Raw genomic sequence first — 21,062 nt, 5'->3', positions numbered from 1 at the left:
GCTGCCCACTGCTCCGGCAGGAGGCCGCCCACTCGCTCCGGCTCCTCGGCCATGGGCTCCGGGGACAGCGGTGGAAGGGGTGGCAGAAGTTCCTCCTCGCCGTCAGGGTCAGTGGCAGCGGTGGCGCCGAAGCCGGCGGGCACCGGCAGTGCGGGCGGGGAGACGATGCAATCCACGAACTGATTGTCTCCCCGCACAGAGACCCGGATGGTCTGCATGGCCGAGCGGCAGAGCGGGCAGCTGTCCCTCAGCCTCGCCCACCGCTGGATGCAGCCAAGGCAGAAAGTGTGATTGCACGGAATCACACAGGCCGTGTCCTGCCGCACGTCGCGGCACACAGGACACATCCATGCCTCTTCTGCAGCCATGGTCTTCTCGCTGCAGGGGCTGGGAGAACCGAGGATGACGAGCTGTTCTCCCTCAACGCAGCCGCAGAGGTGCTGTCTGCCCTGCAAGAGGAAGGAAGGTCACGGTCACTCGCTGTGCCAGGGTGTGCGAGTCCTCTGCACAAAGCCCTCCCAAGGCCACGACTGGGCCTTCTCGTGCTCCCCGCTGGCACAGGGCCAGGCTCCCCACGGCTGCCCCGAGGGACCCAGGTGTCCCCGCACCACTCACCTCCGCTGCTGCGGGTGCGCTCCGTAGGGGCCCGGCTGCCTGCACTAGGCAGGGCCGGGGAAACAGACGCGATGCTGCGGGGTCAGGCACTGAGATGCTGCGAGCAGCCCCAGGCACGACCCAGCACAGCACAGCCAAAACCTTGCTCGACCTCCAAGCCTCGCAGAGCTGCTCAGCACGGTCCAGGAACGAGCCAGACTGAGCCAGGCGCGGCCGGCACCCCACTATGAGCAGTGAGGGCAAGGCTGTCACAATCCGTCACCCGGCGATGTCACAGCCTGTTGCTCGGTGACATCACAGAATCATCCGGATTGGCAAAGACCTCCAAGATCATCAAGTCCAAACTTTAACCTAGCACTTCCAAATCTACCACTAAACTATGTCCCTAAAGACCACATCTACATGTCCTTCAAGGCTGGGGACTCATTTTCTTACCTGTCCAGGAAGAAAAGACATAGTAAAATAGCTTCTCCTGAAAGGCAAGCAAACAAAAAAGTCATAGGCACGAATTGGCCAACAGCAGTCACCAGCACTGAGAGGAGACATAAAGAATGTCATTTTAAAACAGACTTACAGGGCATGGTCTCCTACTCCGTAATGCCAGCTCGATGTCAGTGTAGTCCCACTGTCCAGTCTCACAGCAGCTTCATTCCTGCACAGACAAACTGTCTTACACATTTTGCACATTACAGTTTCTCGAAGATAGATGGTGATACATATTAATATAAGTTTTCAAGGAGCACAATGGTGAAATGCTTTACACAATACAGCGTCAGATAACAATTGTCAGTTCCAGAAGGATTATACACTGATAGGTGTTCGCTTCATTAATTACATGTGCATGCATATGTAGCCTTCCATATCATGCTGTAAGATGGATGCATCTGATGATCACTTATCATGCACTTTGAGCAACATGGTCCAAACATAAACATGTACATTAGTGGGAAATTTGAATAGAACAGCTATCCTGTAGGCTTTGGTCCTCTCACCTGTACGTCTACCCAAGCTGTGCAGTTTTATGGGAAATCAAAGCAAGCCTTGAGTTGCTTAACTTTTGGAAATCTTGCCATAGCAACTTTAGGAGGAAAGACTGAAAGGGGGAGGAATGGAGAGAGATTGCCAGTCTTGGATCCAGCGTCCGACCTGCCAGTGGGGTGTCAGGCATGGAGGGAAAGGGCCCCCCTTAGACTTGTACACGTGCTTACCTATAGGCCCGAGTACCCAGTGCTTTTGGAGCCTTCTCTTGCCCCAGTTCCAGGACCGGTTGAGACACCTATCAAATCAAGAGAAACTGTCAGCTGGATTGGGCTGCTAGGACTGAAGTTTCTCAGGAATGGCAACATAATGGTGAATTATCTTTGACTTGGTGGGCACATGAAATGGCTAGGAGGAGATACAAAATAGAGATGAACTCAGGACTGAAAAGTGGAGGTGAACATGAATGATATCCACCCTCAGCAAGTTTGCTGATGATACGAAGTTGGGAGGATTGGCTGACACGCCTGAAGGCTGTGCTGCCATTCAGCGAGACCTGGACAGGCTGGAGAGCTGGGCAGTAAGAAACCGGATGAGGTTCAACAAAAGCAAGTGTCTTACACCTGTGATTAGGATCATTAGGCTAATAGGTTATTAAGTTTTTAGGGTAGGATTATTTGGCGGATTGCGATGCAATGAGTAGGTTTTATTGAGCTTGGAGAGGGGGAAATGTAGTAGGTGACCACGAGACACCCCTTGGGATGTGACATGGCAGGACCTCCCAAGCTCTATGATTGATGTGTGGCACATGCTTTAGGGGCGTAGATGAGGCACACAGGGTATATAAGCTAGAGTTCACGTGTAATAAATGCCATTTTGCTGTTCATCATATTGGTGCGTACGTGCATTTATTCGGTCCTGACCTGGTTAGGGTTAGTAGCGTAGAAGGCAATGGAACATTCTGCAAACCTGGAGTACCCAGCCAATAGGCAGACAGGAGAGAGGGATAGGCAAAGAGGGAATCAAGGTACAAAAAGCTGTCATTGTTTCCTTAGGGGTGCTCCTGCTTGCGGGACGCACGCCATTGCAATCATTAATAAAATCGGCTTTTATTAGAGATACTATCCTGACAAAAATTATTTGGATATTTCCAACGGTACCACTTGTGACCAGCCTCCACCCAGACAAAGAAACCATTGATCACAACCCTTTGGCTGCGTCCAACCAACCAGTTCTTAATCCATCAAACCATTCATCCTTCAAATCCATACCTCTCCCATTTAAAGAGAAGGATTTGGTGAGGGACCATGTCAGAGGCTCTGCAGAAGTCTAGGTAGATGACATCCATCACCCTTTCTCCATCCACCAAAGCTATCATTCCATCATAGAAGGCCACCAGATTGGTCAGGCACAACCTGACCTTGGTGAAGCCATGTTGGCTGACTTGAATCACCTCTTTGTCTTGTATCTTAACATAGATTCTAGGAGGATCTGCTCCACAATCTTCCTAGGTAGAGATGAGGCTCACTGGCCTGCAGTTCCTCGGGTCTTCCTTTCTCCCCTTCTTAAAAATGGGAGCAATGTTTACCTTCTTCCAGTCACCAGGGACTTCACTGGGAAACTAGGTCATGAATCAGAGATAATTTAATGCCATTGTGAAAATACTTTTAACTTCTTATGTATCAAAAGATAACCAGGATAGGCTTGCCTGAAGGATTGCATCTAGTTCTGGGGCTCCCAATGTGAGGATATCAAGCTGTTGGAGTGGGTCCAAAGGAGATCCATGAAGATGATCATTAGGCTGGAGTAACTCTCCTACAGGGACAGGCTGAGAGAGTTGGGGCTGTTCAACCTGGAGATAAGAAGTCTCTGGGAGGACGTTATAGCAGCTTTTCACTACCTTCATGAACCTGCAGGAAAGCTGAAGAGGGACTTTTCATAAGGGCATATAGTGACAGGATAAGGGGAAATGGGTTTAAACAGGAGTAGATTTAAACTGGATATTAGGAATAAATTCTTTACTTTGGGTGGTGCGACACTGGAACAGGTCGCCCAGGGAGGTTGTGAATGCCCACTCCATGGAAGCATTCAAGGACAGGTTGGATGGGGCTTTGAGCAACCTGTTCTAGTGGGAGGTGTCCCTGCCTATAGCAGGGGGGGTGGAACTAGATGATCTTAAAGGTCCCTTTTAATCCTAACCATTCTATGATTCTATGATTCTACGTCCTAAAAGGTTTCAAAGATCTCCAGAGACTCCACTAGACCTATGGGCAATGTGTGCAAGTACTGTGTGCAGTAGTCTTTCCCAACATTTAAATGGAATCTCCTTTGTTTCAGTTTGTGCCTATTGCTTTTTATCCTGCTGATGGACACAATTGGAATGAGCCTCTCTCCAACTTCTTTGCACTGCTCCTTCAGATATTTTGCATGCATTGATGAAATCCTCCCTGAATGTTTTCTGTAGGCTGAAAAGTCCCTCATATGATGTTCTTAGAAACCCTCATTTTTAGTATTTAGAAGAAAAGATCAGGTTGACACCTTTCTGCAGCCAAGTATAGCATAGGCAGGCTCCATCCACTCTACCATCTATACCCTTAGCAGTTAACACAGCCTGTGATTTGCTCTTGGGCCCTGTCATCCCAGATGTGTCATTGCACATACTTTCTGTCGTGCCAGATGATATGAGGCTATACAATATATACTTGCCTGTATGACTTGAAGAGCACTTGCAGAAATACATCAAATTAAAAAGATTATCATATAGATAATATGGGTATCTGTCAAAAAAAAAAAAAAAAAAAAACCAAACAGCTACATGTCAAAAAAGAATTATGATTTTTAAGTAGCATACATTAGGTCTATGTTATCAGAAAATCTGAGTGCTATTGGATTATCTGACTTATCTGTACTGATGGGATAAACAACATGCGAGGTATTACCTAGCCACATGGTCATTGAGACAAATGGCATTTAAAAGAAAGACAAGGGTAATATACCTAAATGTACCTAGGTGAGCTAAGAAAAGTGAAAAAAGAACATGTATTCAAGTGCTTAAGGAGCTAGAGATGTGGTAGAGAATTGATTGTCAAAACCCGAAGGAAAGCAATATTGACACAGATTCAAAATGATGAATAATGCAAAATACTGAAATAAGACTTAATCAGTTCATATCTGCTGTCAGGTCACAGTCTCAAAGAAATTGAACTGAAATGAGACAAATACATCCCATATATTGACTGAGTTTTGATTTGGGGGAGAATAAAATAGAAAAAAACTTCAGAGATTTGAAATGAGCTCTTTGTTATTGCGATCAGCCAAACAAGGATCTTTTTCTTTGGACTTGTAGCATGGATTTATATTAAAAAAAAATTGTTTCAGCACTTCTAGATATGTCAGAATCCTAGAAACACAAGCAATGAAGGGACAGGTTCTGAAACTAATTAAAAAAAAAACATGGGACTCATTTATCTGAAGGAGGTTTAAAAAAAAAAAAAGATATAAAGGAAATTAATTTTTGTCACATACACACACAAAAAAATGCAAAGACAATTATCTCCTACAAAAAAAAAAAAAAAAAAAAAAAAAAAAAGGAAAAAGAAAAAAAAGGCAGCTGAATGAAAGTACAATGATGTTCATCTATATACCTTAGCTGAACTTGCATGTTTGTATGTTTAGGTCCAAATACTTCTCTTGAAGTTGACTGTCCCTTCAGATTAATGAATATTTGGGTTGTGGAGACAGACACCATCATGATGTTCTCACTCCCTCTAGTCAGAGGGACAGGGGGAGGAAATGCAATGAAAAAAATGTTCATGTTTTGAGACGAATGCAGGAAGACCACTCACCAGACACCTTCACAAACAAAACAGATTAGTGTACTTTATCGTCTGTAGATAACACAATAGAGCAATGAGAACTAGAAGCAAATTAAAACACCCTCCCTTCACTCACCTTTTCTAACCCTTCTCCCCAAGCAGTGTGAGGAAACATGAAATGGGAATTGCAGTCAGTCCATAATGCTTTGTCTCCGCCATTCCTTCATGGTCACTCCAGAGTAGTGGTCTGTCCCACATGAAGCAATCCTTTAAATATTATCTGTAGGTTCTGGCAGTTATGAATTTAAGTAATACTCAAAAGAGATTTGAATATGTTGAATTAAAGAAGGCTCTCAGTTCTGTTCAGTGGTACTGTAGATCTCCAAGATTGAATTCATTTCTTAAAAAATTAATCAAACAAACCACAACATAGTGGACTATTTCCCATTTCTATTTATCTAATTTTAACAAGACAGTAAGAAGACTGCCCAATTCAATAGTGGAGGGAAAGGAAAACATTGTTAAAAACAGCAAAATTTTATACAGTCATTATGAATAAGAGCAAATTATTGTAATGTGGCTGATTAACCACTGAATGATATCTTCAGAATTAATACAATACAATAATTTATCAAGGAAACATGCCTGTATCCAAATTCATAAGAGCAGGAATCCAAATAGACATTCCGTTGAATAGTATGCCAGTGTGCCCATGTCTCTCTTGTACTAGGGAGCCTAGAAGTGAATGTAGTTCTCCAGGTGTTGTCTGTGCTGAGTAGATGTGGTACACTCATGCTAACAGGTAGTAAATCTCCACCACTCACCAATTACCACTACAGACAAAATTGATGCAGTATAGGGAGATTGATGCAATTTATTACCAGCTACTAACAGACCGGAGCAGTAGGAACTAAAAGCCCACTAAAGGCACATTTCTCCCATCCATTTCCTCTAACCTCCTCCCCTCAAAAGGCACCTGGAACAAGGGATGGAGGCTGCAGTCAGTCCATAGTGCTTCATCTCCGCCACTCCTCTGTGGTCATTCTGTCTCTTGATCCACGTGGATCTCTCCCAGAGGATTCAGTCCTTCCCAAAATGATTCCATGTGGGCTTCCCCCGGGCTGCAGCTCTCTAAGCATTACTCCAACATGGCTCCGTAGTGCAGGCACTGCTCCACACGGGTCCCCATGGGCAGCATCTCCCCCAGCCCTCCTGCCTCACTGCAGGCTGCTCCTCATGGGCTGCAACATCGGCCCCAACTGCTCCTGCTGGAGTGTCCATGGCTGTGGCTTCTCCAGGCCTCATCCCCTAATGCACTGTGGGCTCTTCCATGGCTGCACGGCGAGATCTGCTCTGCCCAGTGCCTACAGGCTGCAGGGGGACGTTCTGTCCCCTGGACTGCATGGAGCTTTTGCTCTGTGCTTGGAGCTCGTTCTGCCCTTCTCCTGCAGTGACCTAGGTGCCTGCAGGAACGCTTCTCTGATATATTCTCTCAGTTGCTGCTGTGCAGTACTTGTTCCCTTTCTTAAATCTGCCCTCACAGAAGCAAAACCAGTGTCACCAATGGGCTCAGCTCTGGCCAACAGCAGGTACTTTTTGGACCTTTACGTTGGAAAAGGGGCAGCTTCTATGCTCTTCTCACAAATGCCTCTCCTGCAACATGCCATCCCCAGCTACAAAAACCTTGCCGCAGAAGCCCAATTCAGACACAATTCCATGTCAGTTTACAGAATAAAATGATAAATGTTTGTGAACAAATTCAGCTATTGGGAAAGCCTGAAATGGAACAAATGACAGCATAAAAGCAAGCTCTGTACCCTAAAGCCAAGGATTTTCTGTTTCTTTTGTGTATTCAGCATTATTAGAAGGCATGAAAAATTGGGAGTTTCTGCACTATGTGCCATTTGTCAAGGCCATGCGACCTTCCCACAGGCACATATTTCCAACAACTGCATGAAAGCAGTTTGAATCTGATTCACGAGTTGTTGTATCATGTTAACTGAGGTTTACTGTACAAACATTTCATCAACAATATATGACAACCTTTCCTGGCTGGTAGAAATTGCAGTGAAGAATAGCAAGTGAAGGGCTAATGATTACATAGATCTACTGCCAGTAACTGGACATTTCAAATGCTTTCAATTATGCCTTGATAATATTTAAGACCATCTTGTAATAATCTATTACAATATAATAGATTATAGATTGTAATAGATTATTACAAGAAGGTCTTAAATAGAGAGATTTTATAGTTTGATTTCTTCATCATGTTTGTCATGTTCATATTTATTCTTAATAGATCATATAATAAACTTAGTGAATAAACTCATTTTTTAATAGTCATGTAAACATACTTAAAAGGGGAAAAAAGTAGAGGAGATAGATGTTTGTGTCTCAGTTACGGCTAGACTATTTGCTGGCTATTACACTGAATGCACTGATATTATAAATAAGGTAATGGCATTAATTGTTATCACCTAGCACAGCTGTAGATTCAGGGATCTGCCTCTACATACCTCCAGCTCATCTACATTTCATAGATGTCAGTGCATCTTACAGTTTGACAAAAATATGCCTGATTAGGAGATGAAATCAGAATATAGCAGGATATAGCAGGATATTTTAACAGCCGAGTTGGTCTCAATTTACTTTAAAACAAGTTCTTTTCCTTATTCACCAGTAACATCTCAAAATCCTTAAAGAATGATGGCTGAAAGAATTATAATTTTCCTGAGTTCAATCTTCCTTTAATGGTACTGAAAGGATTCCTTTCCTAGTGACTTCCACAAGACTTGAAATGCTTATTTAATTCTCATAGGAAAAATCTTTTCATTAGCAGCAGTAAATTCTTATGGTGAATTCTTGCCCCATCAAAAATCAATTGCAAAAATATAATTGAATATACTGATCTTAACCCTTCACTTAAAGGGCATTTGGTTAATTTATGGAGTCAGTTTAGGTTTAAATTGAGCTAGCTGAAACCAGCTTAACCAGTAGTTGCAGATTTGAGCAGGATAACAGCCATGGTCATATGCAATGTGTGCATGCAGTTGAATATTCTGTAACAGCAGATTACTGTTTACTTGAATGGCATTAAACACATCATATATAAATCAAACTGCAAAAACACAGAAAAGCCTTTTGTTAAATTCTAAGGGAAAACTGCCTCTTACACAACTAACAACATGCAGTGATCTATCTACCTGTTATATGCCAGACATAGTTCTCATTTTCTCTTTTTAAATAAAGCATTTATCAAACCTGCCCCCTTGAAAGATGCTTGCCTTTTCACTGAAACATCGTCACAAAGACTAAAAACATATTTTTAAGTTATTAAAGCACTTCCGCACTGAATAGATCAAGTTCCCCAGGGAGAGACCAAAATTGGACTAGTTCATGTACTAATCTTATGCAGTGTTTGTACTAGCGGGAAACTAGTTGGAAGTAAGCTGCATGAATTATGTGTAAAATCAGTACTCTGAGATTCCCTTTTCATTGTTGTTAGAACTCCCAAATCATATTTGCAGAGCTTATAAAAATAGACAGACAGACAGATGCATACATTCATATCTAGAAGGAAACCACACTGGCACTTTTGAAAAAAGAAGACAGCTCTGCCTAAAACACGCAAGTTTCAGTAGACCCTTTCTTGTAGACTTGTTATTCATTATTGATCAGGGAAAAAAAAGAAAAGAAAAAAAAATGTGCCTTCTACTCTGGAGACTGAGAAGTGGCTGAGCCCCCGGGTGTGTTCAGCCCAGAGCAGAGGAGCTGAGGGGAGGCCTGACGGCGGCTGCAGCTCCTCACAGGGAGCAGAGGGGCAGCGCTGAGCTCTGCTCTGTGTGGCAGCGACAGGGCCCGAGGGAACGGCATGGAGCCAAGGGAGGGGCAGCTCTGGGTTATGAACAGGTTCTGCACCAAGGGTGGTGGGCATGGAACAGGCTCCACAGGGTAGTGGGAACGGACCCAGGTGATAGAGTGCTGGAACTGCTTGGACAGTGCACTCAGACAAAGGGTTTGGATTTTGGGTGGTGCTGTCTGGAGCCAGGTGTTGGACTCAATGATCCTTGTGGGCCCCTTCCAACACGGGATGTTCTATGATTCTATTACACTGATTTAATAGTGATGACATTTTCAGAATAACTCTAGGAATTCTGATGAAATGCAACAAAAGTAGACTTGCAGCTTTATCTCCCGTTAGTGATCTGACTAGCAGAACTAGTAAGGTGAAAGTACGGTAATGCTTCCACATTATTAAAGGTTGTGGATATACTGCTCTCCAGTAAAATAAAGTCTTTTATTTATTCTTTTTGATATTTTTATTTCTGTTCATGTTATCGTAGCCATAAAATCTGAGAAGTCTAAAACACTAGCACATGATGATAGTTGCCAGTGTGCTTACCACTTGTTATGAGGAGTGTCTGGTAGAAATGAGCCACAAATGAACATTTTTCCAGTTTTACCTTCATTTGTATGTAATCCAAATGCTAATTACTTCTCTCCTACTTTGTCTGACTTTATTTATGATTATGCAACTAAACTCAGACCAGAACCAACAAAGTTGCTAAGAAAAAAACCAACACAGTTGTCAAGAAGCCTTAGTCATGATGTTCACTGAAGGCAAGGATCGTATTTTGATGAAACAATTAAAATTAATATAGTTTATGTGTAAATATAATCATATGGAGTCTGTGCAAAGAAACTCCTTTGCTAAACAAGAGGAAGCAGCATATTTTAAGCATATTTTAAGCATATTAAGCAGCATATTTTAAGCATATTTTAAGAGAGAATTTCAACTTTTGTTCGAGTTACACTAAGGACAAAGAAGCAAGAATAAAACATTTCTATACTCCTTAATTTTGACATTAGAGCCTAGCAATATACATTATATAAAAACATTCATGAGAAAAGTTACTTCTATACACAATCCTAAACTATTCCAGTACTGTTGAACTTATTATTCTCCCTCAAAAATAATGTTCAAAATGTTTTGTTTTCTGTTCTTATTTTATCTTGTTGAGCTTGTTTTCCTAGGCAAGAGATAAAATGTATTTTAATTTTCAAGAGAATAGGATTCATTTTTTAGGAGTATTGTAGTCCTTAACTAAACACTACTGAAATAGATTTACATAGTTTTAAAGTGACACATCACCCCTACTCGTTTTTGTTTTTGACACTGTGTACCCCATTTTTGTACAGCCCTCCCTGATACAAAAATACTTGTTAACTCTTACAGTACTCTGTCTCGTTAAAATTAATCTTATGAAATACCATGAAGCATAGCACACACTTTTCCTGTACAGGAAGATCCAAGATCTCATAATTATGGCTACAGTTCTGCACTCTTGCATACATCTTATTCAATATCCTGTTCCTTCAGAAATTGATCAGAATCAAAAACCTATCCAATTCATTCTCTCAGCAGTGCATAAACACTATTAAGAGTTGCCAGTGATAATCGTGTTCAGAAAGTTCAAGGAAAAATTCAAGGAAAGAACAATATTCCTACTCTTTAGTTCAAACCAACTCCCTCAAAGCCAACAGCGGAGAAAAGAGATCTGTTCCTGTAAGCCTAGCCATTAAAAGTGAGGATGTGGAAGCTAGCATTTTTTTCATAAAATGAAATGTATCTTTGAGTAAAAGACTGTCATTCAAATATGAGTCAAAATCAGACAATTTGGAGGTACTATCCATATCCAGGGGCAAAACATGTAAACAACTACCTGTCTTAATCAAGAACACCTTCCAAAAACATTTGTTGTTCTTGTAATTATGTTCAATTATGAACAGATGTTAAACATTAAAATCAATAAATTCACAAAGACCCCACCATGCATGTATTAAATGTGAAATTGTAAAAGAAATTAGTATTCAAGTAGAAGAAACACAAAAGGCACATCTTTTTTTTTTTTTTTTTTTACCAGATCAGAACCTTTCACATCCTGCATATAAACTTGTCATAAACCTCTTTTTACTTGTTTATAAGAATGAGTAGAGTCTCTTTAGCAAAATAACAACATTACATGTACATAACATGCACCACAGTAATAACACACACATCTATTATAATTTCTAATTGTTTTACTGTACTAAAATATGCCATTTTTTACTTTGACTGTCTCATAAAGGATCTGAAAATCATTATTCTCCTTTTTATGTTTCTTCACAGACCTACCTGAACTACCATTTAAAATCAAGGGCATACATATAACATCTTTACTTAAGAAAAATTTGAGAAAAATTTGCATAAAACCAAATGGCAGCAACAATTAAAAAAATCAAATAAAATGAAAGAAAACAAACAAAAAAGTTGTTTTCCCCAGTAAATTCTGCTGTGACAAATTGTCCTATCAGTTACTATAGTAAAGCTCAGTGAAAACACAGCATCAAAACGCTCCTCCAGAGTTTCAGAGACCTTCTATATATTTTTGCTTAGTTGTTTCTTTGGTGATGTTACTTTGACTCACTGTCAGTTTTAAGGCATTGCACCCTTAAAAACCGAATGTGATTATGAGGCTAGAAATAATCCTGCACAATGCTCAAGGCATACACAGTAGCTCAGCCTACAGTAGGGAGGAGAGCAGTATAGGGTGCCATTTCGTACTGAGTTTCAGCTGATTACTTGTTCTATCTGGCTGACAACTGTGGCCTATAAATTCCCGTTGCCTCTCTCATATCCTCTTTAAAGTTACAGAAGCTCCACAACAACGTTGGTCAGTCCTTTCTCCCTTGATGGTAAGTTTCTGCCTTTTCAGATCATTAATCAAACTGATACCGGGAACTGAGGAAAAAAAAGAATAAGGAGCTTTTGACCTTTAGAAAGAAAGGACAAGTAACTCAAGAATACAGAGATGTTGTGTGGTTATGTACATATAAGCCTGGAAGAGCCAAAGCTCATCTAGAGTTTACTTGGTCACTACAGTGAAAGACAATAGAGAATATTTTTTTAATATAAGCACGTAAACAAGAAAGGGAGGATTAAGGAGAATCTCCATCCCTGATTGGGTGAGAGTGAAAAAACACTGACAAGTGAAGGGAAAAAAGTTAGGATACTTAATGATTTTTTTGCCTCAGTGTTTATTGGTTATTATTTTACTGTTATGTTATCCAGCTCACTGAGCTGGAAGGCAGAGGCTGAGAGCAAAATGAAGCACTTATTATTCAAGGGGAAATTATTAAATATCTCCTACACTACTGAGACACTCACAAATTTGTGGGAACATAAGAAATCCCTACAAGTGTGCTGAAGGAGGTGGTGGAAGTGCTTTCTAAACCACTTTCAATAATTTAAGAGCAGTCCTGGTTAACTGTGGTGGTCCCAGTTAACTGGGGCTTCGCAATTATCATGTGCAGGACATCCAGGCAATTACATCCAGTAAAGATGGGCTTAAGAAAGGCAGGTTCTGCCTCACTAATCTGATCTCCTCCTATGACAAGTCTTACCCCACCGCAAAGCAGGCTCCCTACAGTAGGCTGCACAGGTAGGCATCCTGGAGAGTCCTGAATATTTCCAGAGAAGGAGAATCCACAACCTCCCTGGGCAGCCTGTTCTACTGTTCCATCACCCTCACTGTGAAGAACTTCCTTTGCATATTGGTGCAGAAATTCCTGTGCTCAAGTTTATGGCTGTTTCCCCTTGTCCTGTCCCCACAGACTGCTGAAAAGAGGTTGGTCATGTCCCTTTGACTCTCACACTTAAGACATTTATAAACATTAATAAGATCCCTCTCAGTCTTCTTTTCTCTAGGCTGAACAGACCCAGGTCACTCAGCCTTTTCTCGCAGGGGAAATGTTCCAGGCCCTTTATCATCTTTGTGGCCCTCTGCTGGCCTCTCTGCAAGAGATCTGTATGTATTTTGTACCGGGTTGCCCAGAACTGGATACAGTACCCCAGATGAAGCCTGACCAGGGCAGTAGAGGGGAAGGATCACCTCCCTTGACGTGCTGGCCACACTCCTTTTAATGCACCTCAGGATCCCACTGGCCTTCTTGGCCACCAGGACACACTGCTGGCTCATGGCCAACCTCTTGTCAACCAGGACCTCCATATCCTTTTCCGCAGAGCTCCTCTCCAGCAGGTCGTGTCCCAACCTGTACTGATTCTTGTGGGTATTCCTTCCCAGGTGCAAGCCTCTGCGCTCGCTTTTGTTAAACCTCATCTGGCTTCTTGTTGCCCAGCTTTCCAGTCTGCCCAGGTTTTGCTGAATGGTAGCACAGTCTTCTGGAGTGTCAGTCACTTCTCCCAAATACTTGAATCGTCGTAAGACACATTAATGCATTTTTTGAGCGTTGCTTTGGATACCAGATTTGAAGTTCTGGATCTCAGAACATGGAAGTTTATTGCATTTGTGCCTCATGTAGGCAGCAAGAACTAAAAATACAGTGTGCCATCTGTAATGGAACTGTATTGTATTAATTCCCTATTCACACATATATCCTGGAATATCCCTGAAACTACAAATAGAATTACAGCACAGTCATTGCCAGCCTATCCCAAGAATGTTAACATGGATCTGAGGAAAACAGAAAAGAAGTGTAAAATTAGAACATAAACACAAAGCATTAATTTTTATTTGCATTATTTAATATTAACAGCCTGGGATTTCCTTTTTTTTTTTTTTTTTTTTTTTCCCCATTGCAGATGTTTGAATATCATAGGAGAATTCTGTAATTTACTTCACAGAATCACAGAATCACAGAATTGTAGGGGTTGGAAGGGACCTCCAGAGATCATCGAGTCCAACCCCCCTGCCAAAGCAGGTTCCCTACACCAGGTCGCACAGGTAGGCATCCGGGCAGGTCTTGAACATCTTCAGAGAAAGAGACTCCACAACCTCCCTGGGCAGCCTGTTCCAGGGTTCCAGTATCCCAGGGGATAAAAAAGTAAGTCAGTTATGACATCTTCTGTCATTAAGAGAAGTAATCTTAGTAAGAAGCTTTTAATTTGAAGAGCAAAAGAAATTAGGAAGAATGCTTCAAAAATTTTTTGCAAATCACAAAGTATAAACTGACTCAAAGTCTTTATATACTGCATAGGAGAACTAGAGCAGAATCTTAAAAATGTATTACATAAACTGGAAATATTCTTACAATCCTTGGTACTCTGCATGCAAGTAGAAAAATATCTAGCAAATGCACTGAAAATACCCCTAAAACACTTGCAGGTACATGCAGCTTTGTGTAGCTGGTGTTTTGATGCAATGCCTGCACGCAGACTACAAAGCAGTTTGGAACATAAACAGGTATGCAGTGAGCAGTGTAGGAGGGGCAGCCAAGTTCTATCAATGTCAGTAAAACAGAACAGGAGAAGATGAAAAGGAGTTTATTCTCCCTTTCTATGCAGTATTTTGATTACCACCTCAAACATATTATTTAATGAAATCTGCCTAGCTATATCGATAAATAACCCATTTTATTTTTTCCTCTGCTCTTCTGCGTAACTACATTTTAGCTACCTGCAAACAGCTTGAAAACAAAACTGCTAATACTTTAAGACTTTTGAGTGCTTGAGTAGCTTTTTGACAACTTGAGAAGTGGGAGTTGAATACTGGTACAGCTGAAAAATCTTGTTGTACAAGGTTAAATGTGGGTGGCAGCAACAGACTCAGAAAAGCTGCAGAAAATGACTGTGAGAGCCCAGGAATGATATGCTTTAAATAGACTCATCTGAGATCAATCAGTTTGATCTACATCACATGCATATGCAGGATAGGTTTAGAGACACATCTGGACAGGATAGTTGTCAACTATTTACAGGCTGGTTCAGCCTGGTTCCATCACTAGTGGGGTGGGGAGGGCCCACAGACCAACATACTGGGAAAGGGGAAAAGTGAAAAAGGGTAGACAGAGGGGCCTAAAAAAAGCAGCAACGATCTGAGGAGAAACTAATTTACTAAGTAAGATATTGGAATGCAAGATAACACATTATAACACAATACAATTGGAATTGAGAATAAAAAATTAAATCAAATGAGAGAGAGGGTGACTGAAAAGACCTTAATCTAATGTTGAGAGTGAGATGGCTAGGAAGCACACATGTAACAGAGATGAGCAAAAAGGGGAGGGGGGGAGGGGAGGAAGGGAGTAAAGGGAGTCTTGTGACTTGCCGTAGTTATATCTTTCCCTCTGAACAGAAGACAAAAAAGTTCCTTTGGGGTATGTAGTTCTTCTCTTCTGAGAAGCAGGTACCTGTAAATATCAGCAATACAAAGAACTGAAGCATTAACTCTTTAACTCCCAGTACATGATGGTATGATGTGGAATATAGATACCAAGTCATAAAACCATGACATTCCATCCCTTATTCCACATCACTACATCATGCTTAATATATATATATACATACAAACAATAATTAACGTGCATTAAACACACACACATATGTATACATATATATATATATGTATATAGGGGATATGATAAATCCACTCAATGCTATGATCTTTGGCCCAAGTATTTATAAGAGAATTTTTGAAATGGGTCCCATTATCTGACTCAGCTCTTTCTGGAGTGCCACATCAACACAGGACTTGTTTCTTGAGACCGAATTCGGTATTTTGGGCAGTAGCATGGGGTACTGCATATGCTTCAGGCCACCCAGTGGTTGCCTCCACCATGGTAAATACCTATCACGTACCATTGCAAGTTCGTGGCAAAGTGATACAATCAACCTGCCATGCCTCCCCATATATGTACTTTTGCCATCACCCTTCCCCCAGAGAGGTTTCATCCTCTTGGCTTGTTTGATGATGGCACATGTTTCACAGTTATGAATAACCTGTGCAATGGCATCCATAGTTAAGTCCACCCATCAGTCTCTAGCCCATTTGTATGTTGCATCTCTTCCTTGATGTCCTGAGGTCTCATGGGCCCACTGAGCTAGAAATAATTCACCCTTGTTTTGCCAGTGCGAATCTATTCAAGTCACCTCAGTTTTGCCAGCTCAATCTACCTGATGGTTATTTTGTTGTTCTTCAGTAGCTTGACTCTTGGGCACACAAGCGTCTACATGATGCACCTTTGCAGCCATATTCTCTCTTCAGGCAGCAATGTCTTTCCACAGTTCAGCAGCCCAAATCTTTAAATCTTTATCCCTTCATTGCCTGTTGTTTTGTTCTCTTTGTTTAATCAACTCCCATCAGGTATTTGCTGCCATCCATGAGTCAGTATAAAGATAAAGCATTGGCCGCCTCTCCCGTTCTGCAACATCTAAGGCCAGCTGGACAGACTCTGCATATTGGCTGGATTCTCCTTTTCCTTCAGTGACCTCTGCAATGTGTTGTGTGGGGCTCCACAATGCAGCTTTCCATCTGCAATGCTTCCCCACAATACAACATGATCCATCTGTGAACAAGACATATTTCTTTTCATTTTCTGGTAGTTCAGTATATGGTGGGACCTCTTTAGCACGTGATATCTCTTCTCCTGGTGATGTTCCAGACTTTTTACCTTCAGGCTAGTCTGTGATCACTTCTAAGATTCCTGGATGACTGAGGTTCTCCATCAGAGCTTTTTGTGTAACCAACACTTATGCCAAGTGGCATCAGTAGAATGATACGTGGAGGGAACCTTTCCTTTGAACATGCAGTTTAGCACTGGCAGTCAAGATGCTAAAAGGATGCATTTCAGTAAGTTTTGCTTATCACTCCCTGACTGTCTAATTGACAAATCAACTTATGAATGTGTCTTAAGGAATCCTTGTTATGTAGTACTGCTATCTGTGCACCGTTTTTGTCGCAATCAGTTCCTGTTGCTCTTCTACTCATAGCAATTCCACAACAGACAGATCTTCTGACAGGCAAGGCAAAACAAACAGCTCCTTAACATCTTCTATGTCTAAAGTAGCTATTCTAAAGACCATCAATACCCCTTGGGATCTTTATAATATCTGCTTTTGAGGTAGTCGATACCAAGTATATTGGACCAATCACAATAGGGTGCTCTTGCCAGTCTTTACCAGTGAGGCTTATTTCTGCTTCCAACACAATTGACCCTTGGGAACCTCCAGTTACCCCAGAAATATAAACTGATTTTGTCCCTTTGTGATTCAAGGGCATTAGAGTGCACTGTGCAGCGGTGTCCACCACTGCATCATATTTCTGTGGTTCTTATGTGCCAGGCATTCTAATCCACACAGTCCAATATACTCTATTATTCCTTCCCCCTCCTGGCTTGGGAAGGCCCCCTATTTGTTACATCTATGGTTTTTTTTCCAGTGAGCAACGATCAGGGTCCTTACAGCTTTTGCTGTGTCCCGCAGAAACTGGAGCAATCACCTTTTTGGAGGAGTTTGCCTTGGTGGCTGATTTGTCTTCTAATTCTTTTTTCAGTGCTCATAGCTAGAGGTACATTTTGTACAAGAAAACAAATAACTTTTACCTTGTAGAAAGCCAATTCCGTCTGTACAATTTTTTTTTCTGTTGAGCTTACCAATTACATGGCATTTAGCAACATATTCTTTTAAAATTCATTACACACTCAAAAGTTTCTGAAATAGACTCCACTTATTCATTACAGAATTTATTACACAAATCTGTATTAAAAGCTGGCATGTCTACTCTCTTAACAATCTAGCTTCTCAACAGTAGAAAAATATAATTACAGTAAAGATTCCTTGCAATAATTGAAGTGCAGATGTTTCAGTAAAGTAGGTTCTGTCTTTTACATGGAAGTTAAGGACACATTTTCTCTTCTGTCTTCATGACATGAATGACAACAAAGCCTATTCAGATTGTTCTAAGTGAAAGATTCAGTTGTTGAAAAGTAACTTTGTGTCTTTTACAGACAAACAGCAAATAGGTTTTATGTTTAGTTCCCTTACTGACTTATTTCTCAGACTACAAGCTTAAATGTATATACCTAAATATGCGCATTAAGATGTGCACCTAACTGAAAGATCTAGGATAAAAATTAAATAAGTCAGGTCATGGGGCAAAGAAAAATGAGTACAACCTGATACTTCAGGTGCAGCTGTCTTAGTGTCTCAAGTTGTTGTATGCACAATACTCAAGAGCTTTCCTTGAGTTGGTAGCCACATTACTGCTGTGGCAACTACTGCGCATAGAGTCACACAAGAATGAACCAACACACAAGAGTATACACAGCTCTCTCATCTGTAGAGAGTGTGGGTAATTCATATATAGTCATTCTCTTCATCCAGTTCACTATAATCACACCAGATCTAAAATCTTGGGTGTGATCTAAAATTGGATAAGCAATTGATTTTACCAAAGATCAGTCTGGAAACTGTAAGAAGACCTGCTGAATCTTTACTCCTGGAACAAACATGTATCACATGGAAAATATATTACATGTCCAGAATAGTTTCTTTCCTTCATATCTGAAACACCTGAGACTTTTTGAAGGTCGGTGAATATTGATATAGCAGTGAAATACATCAACATATTAACCCCAACCCATTTGATCTAGTAGCCTACCTGGATACTGTTTCCAACAGCTATATAATCATACAAAAGTGCATCAGTAGCACTACCAGCAAAAATTACTTGGTTTTATGTTTTTCCTTGGTTTTATGGTTAGAAAAATTCTGTTTTTGAAGACAATGTGTAATTGAAAACAGCATCTTACTTCTTCTTCCCAGTGGAAAAGGCTGAACATTTTGATTCTGTGACAAATTTTTCCAGCCTGAAGGAATTGAAGACACTAATGTCATCTCCATTTTCTGACTCAGTGTCCACATAAGCTTCTCATCCTCCTTCTCTTCATAGATGCCGAAGTCTGGCTTCAGGAGAGTAAAAAAAGCAGTCATGAGTAAATAAATGCCAGTCCTGTGGGATCATGTCTGTCTCTGAGACACCCTCGTGGCCACAGCCTGTTGTCATGGAAATGAGTTATTTTGTATGGTAGGAATTGTCTCACTGATGAATTATCTTTAGAATCTCATATCTCCAACCTAAGGGAGTACTACTTACTTTCATCTCCACATCCCAAGCATTCAAATGCCAAATATCTTGCCTCATTTCCACTTCATGCTTACTTGCTTTGGCATACGAAAGAGATGTCTACAAAGAGAAAGGATAACTAACTGCACATAAAGAAGAAGATTAGCTGCTTCGGAGCTGTTCCAGCCAGATCGCCAGTTACAGAGGGGCTCCTCCTCCAGCGATAGCATCCGAGATAACAGAGCAGCCCAGCAGCTCTCGCGAGAGCAGCTAACGTGAAGTGGGTGTTGCCACGGCAACAGCACCTCATTCACTCCCTCTTCATTGAAAAAGCCTCGGGAAGGGAGAGTAGGAGTCAGGGTGTGTGGATCATGTGGATACCATTCAGATGAGGTGAAGCGGTAAGGTATCTATTGGCATGACTACACAGGGAGGCGGGCTGTTAACTCGCTGCGAAGAGAGTGATTTTCCGGGCGAAGAGAGGATCAGAGAGTAGGCAGGGCGGGGCACCTTGCCATGTAGGAGGCAGGTTAGCACTCAACACCTAACAGGTCACTTAACAGGTCGCTGCTCTCTGGACGCACCGAGGTGCAACCGTGGTCACCACATGGTGACGAGCTGCTGCTAAAGGGGACGTGGAGACTCAGACTGAAAGCGTGAACGGCCATGCCGCAGTTCAGGTCTCAGGCTTCAGAGAATGCCTGACCTGTCACTGCTACAGGAGGGCAGCCAGGATACCAGCTGAGTGTGGTGTGAGCAGGTGGATGCTCTGCTCAGCCTGGTGGTAGAGCTAAAGGAGGAAGTAGAAAGGCTGAGAAGCATCCTGGATCATGGGAAGGGGATCGATTGGTGGAGTCGCCCTCTGCCATCCCTACAGGAAGGGTGCAGGGCAGATGTTCCTCAAGCAGTGGAGCATCATCTGCTGTCTCACAGTAGGGTGGGAAGTGGTGACCTCAAAGACAGTGAGGGATGGAAACAAGTCCCTGTTCGGGGCAACGAGCAGACTGCCTCTCAGCGTGTCCCACCTTCCCAGGTGCCCTTACATAACAGGTATGAGGCTCTGGAGCTGAACAGACTGGGGGATGTTGGCGAAAGTCCATCTGTGCAGGAGAGGTTGCCCAAGGCTAGTCAGTCTGCTCCCCATTTTGTTACAGCGTCAGTCAGGAAAAAAAGAAGGGCTGTTGTCATAGGGGACTCCCTTCTGAAGGGAACTGAGAGCCCAATATGCTCTTGGATCCATCCCACAGGGAGGTGTGTTGCCTGCTTGGTGCCCAAGTGAGAGACGTTGCGAGGAACATCATATGCCTGGTGAAGCCCTCTGATTATTATCCATTACTGGTTTTCCACATTGGAAATGAAGAGGTAGGCAAAAGAAGTTCTTGGATGATCAAAAAGGACTTCAGGGCTCTGGGAAGTCTGCTGAAAGAATTGGGAGCACAAGCTGTGTCCTTAGTTGGTGACTGGGATCCATACAAAAGGAAGAGGGTGGACATGCTGAATGAATGGCTTTTGAATTCTGTTGTAGTCAGGGCTTTGGGTACTATGGCTTGGGACGCAGCCTTGAGAAGGAGGGAATGATGACAACAGGCAGGGGCTTACTGACTAGAAGAGCCACGAATATTCTTGGGAACAGCTGGCTGGGCTGATTAGCAGGGCTTTAATCTAGATAAAATGGGGAAAGGAGGTGTACTAGGTGACAGAGAAACGTGTGGGAGTGCTGTCACCTTGGGAGGCAGTAAGAGAAAACCCCAGA

The sequence above is a fragment of the Tetrao urogallus genome (genome assembly GCF_951394365.1).
Source record: "Tetrao urogallus genome assembly, chromosome: Z".
NCBI classification, from domain to species: domain Eukaryota; kingdom Metazoa; phylum Chordata; class Aves; order Galliformes; family Phasianidae; genus Tetrao; species Tetrao urogallus.
Note: the sequence above shows the minus strand (reverse complement) of the source record.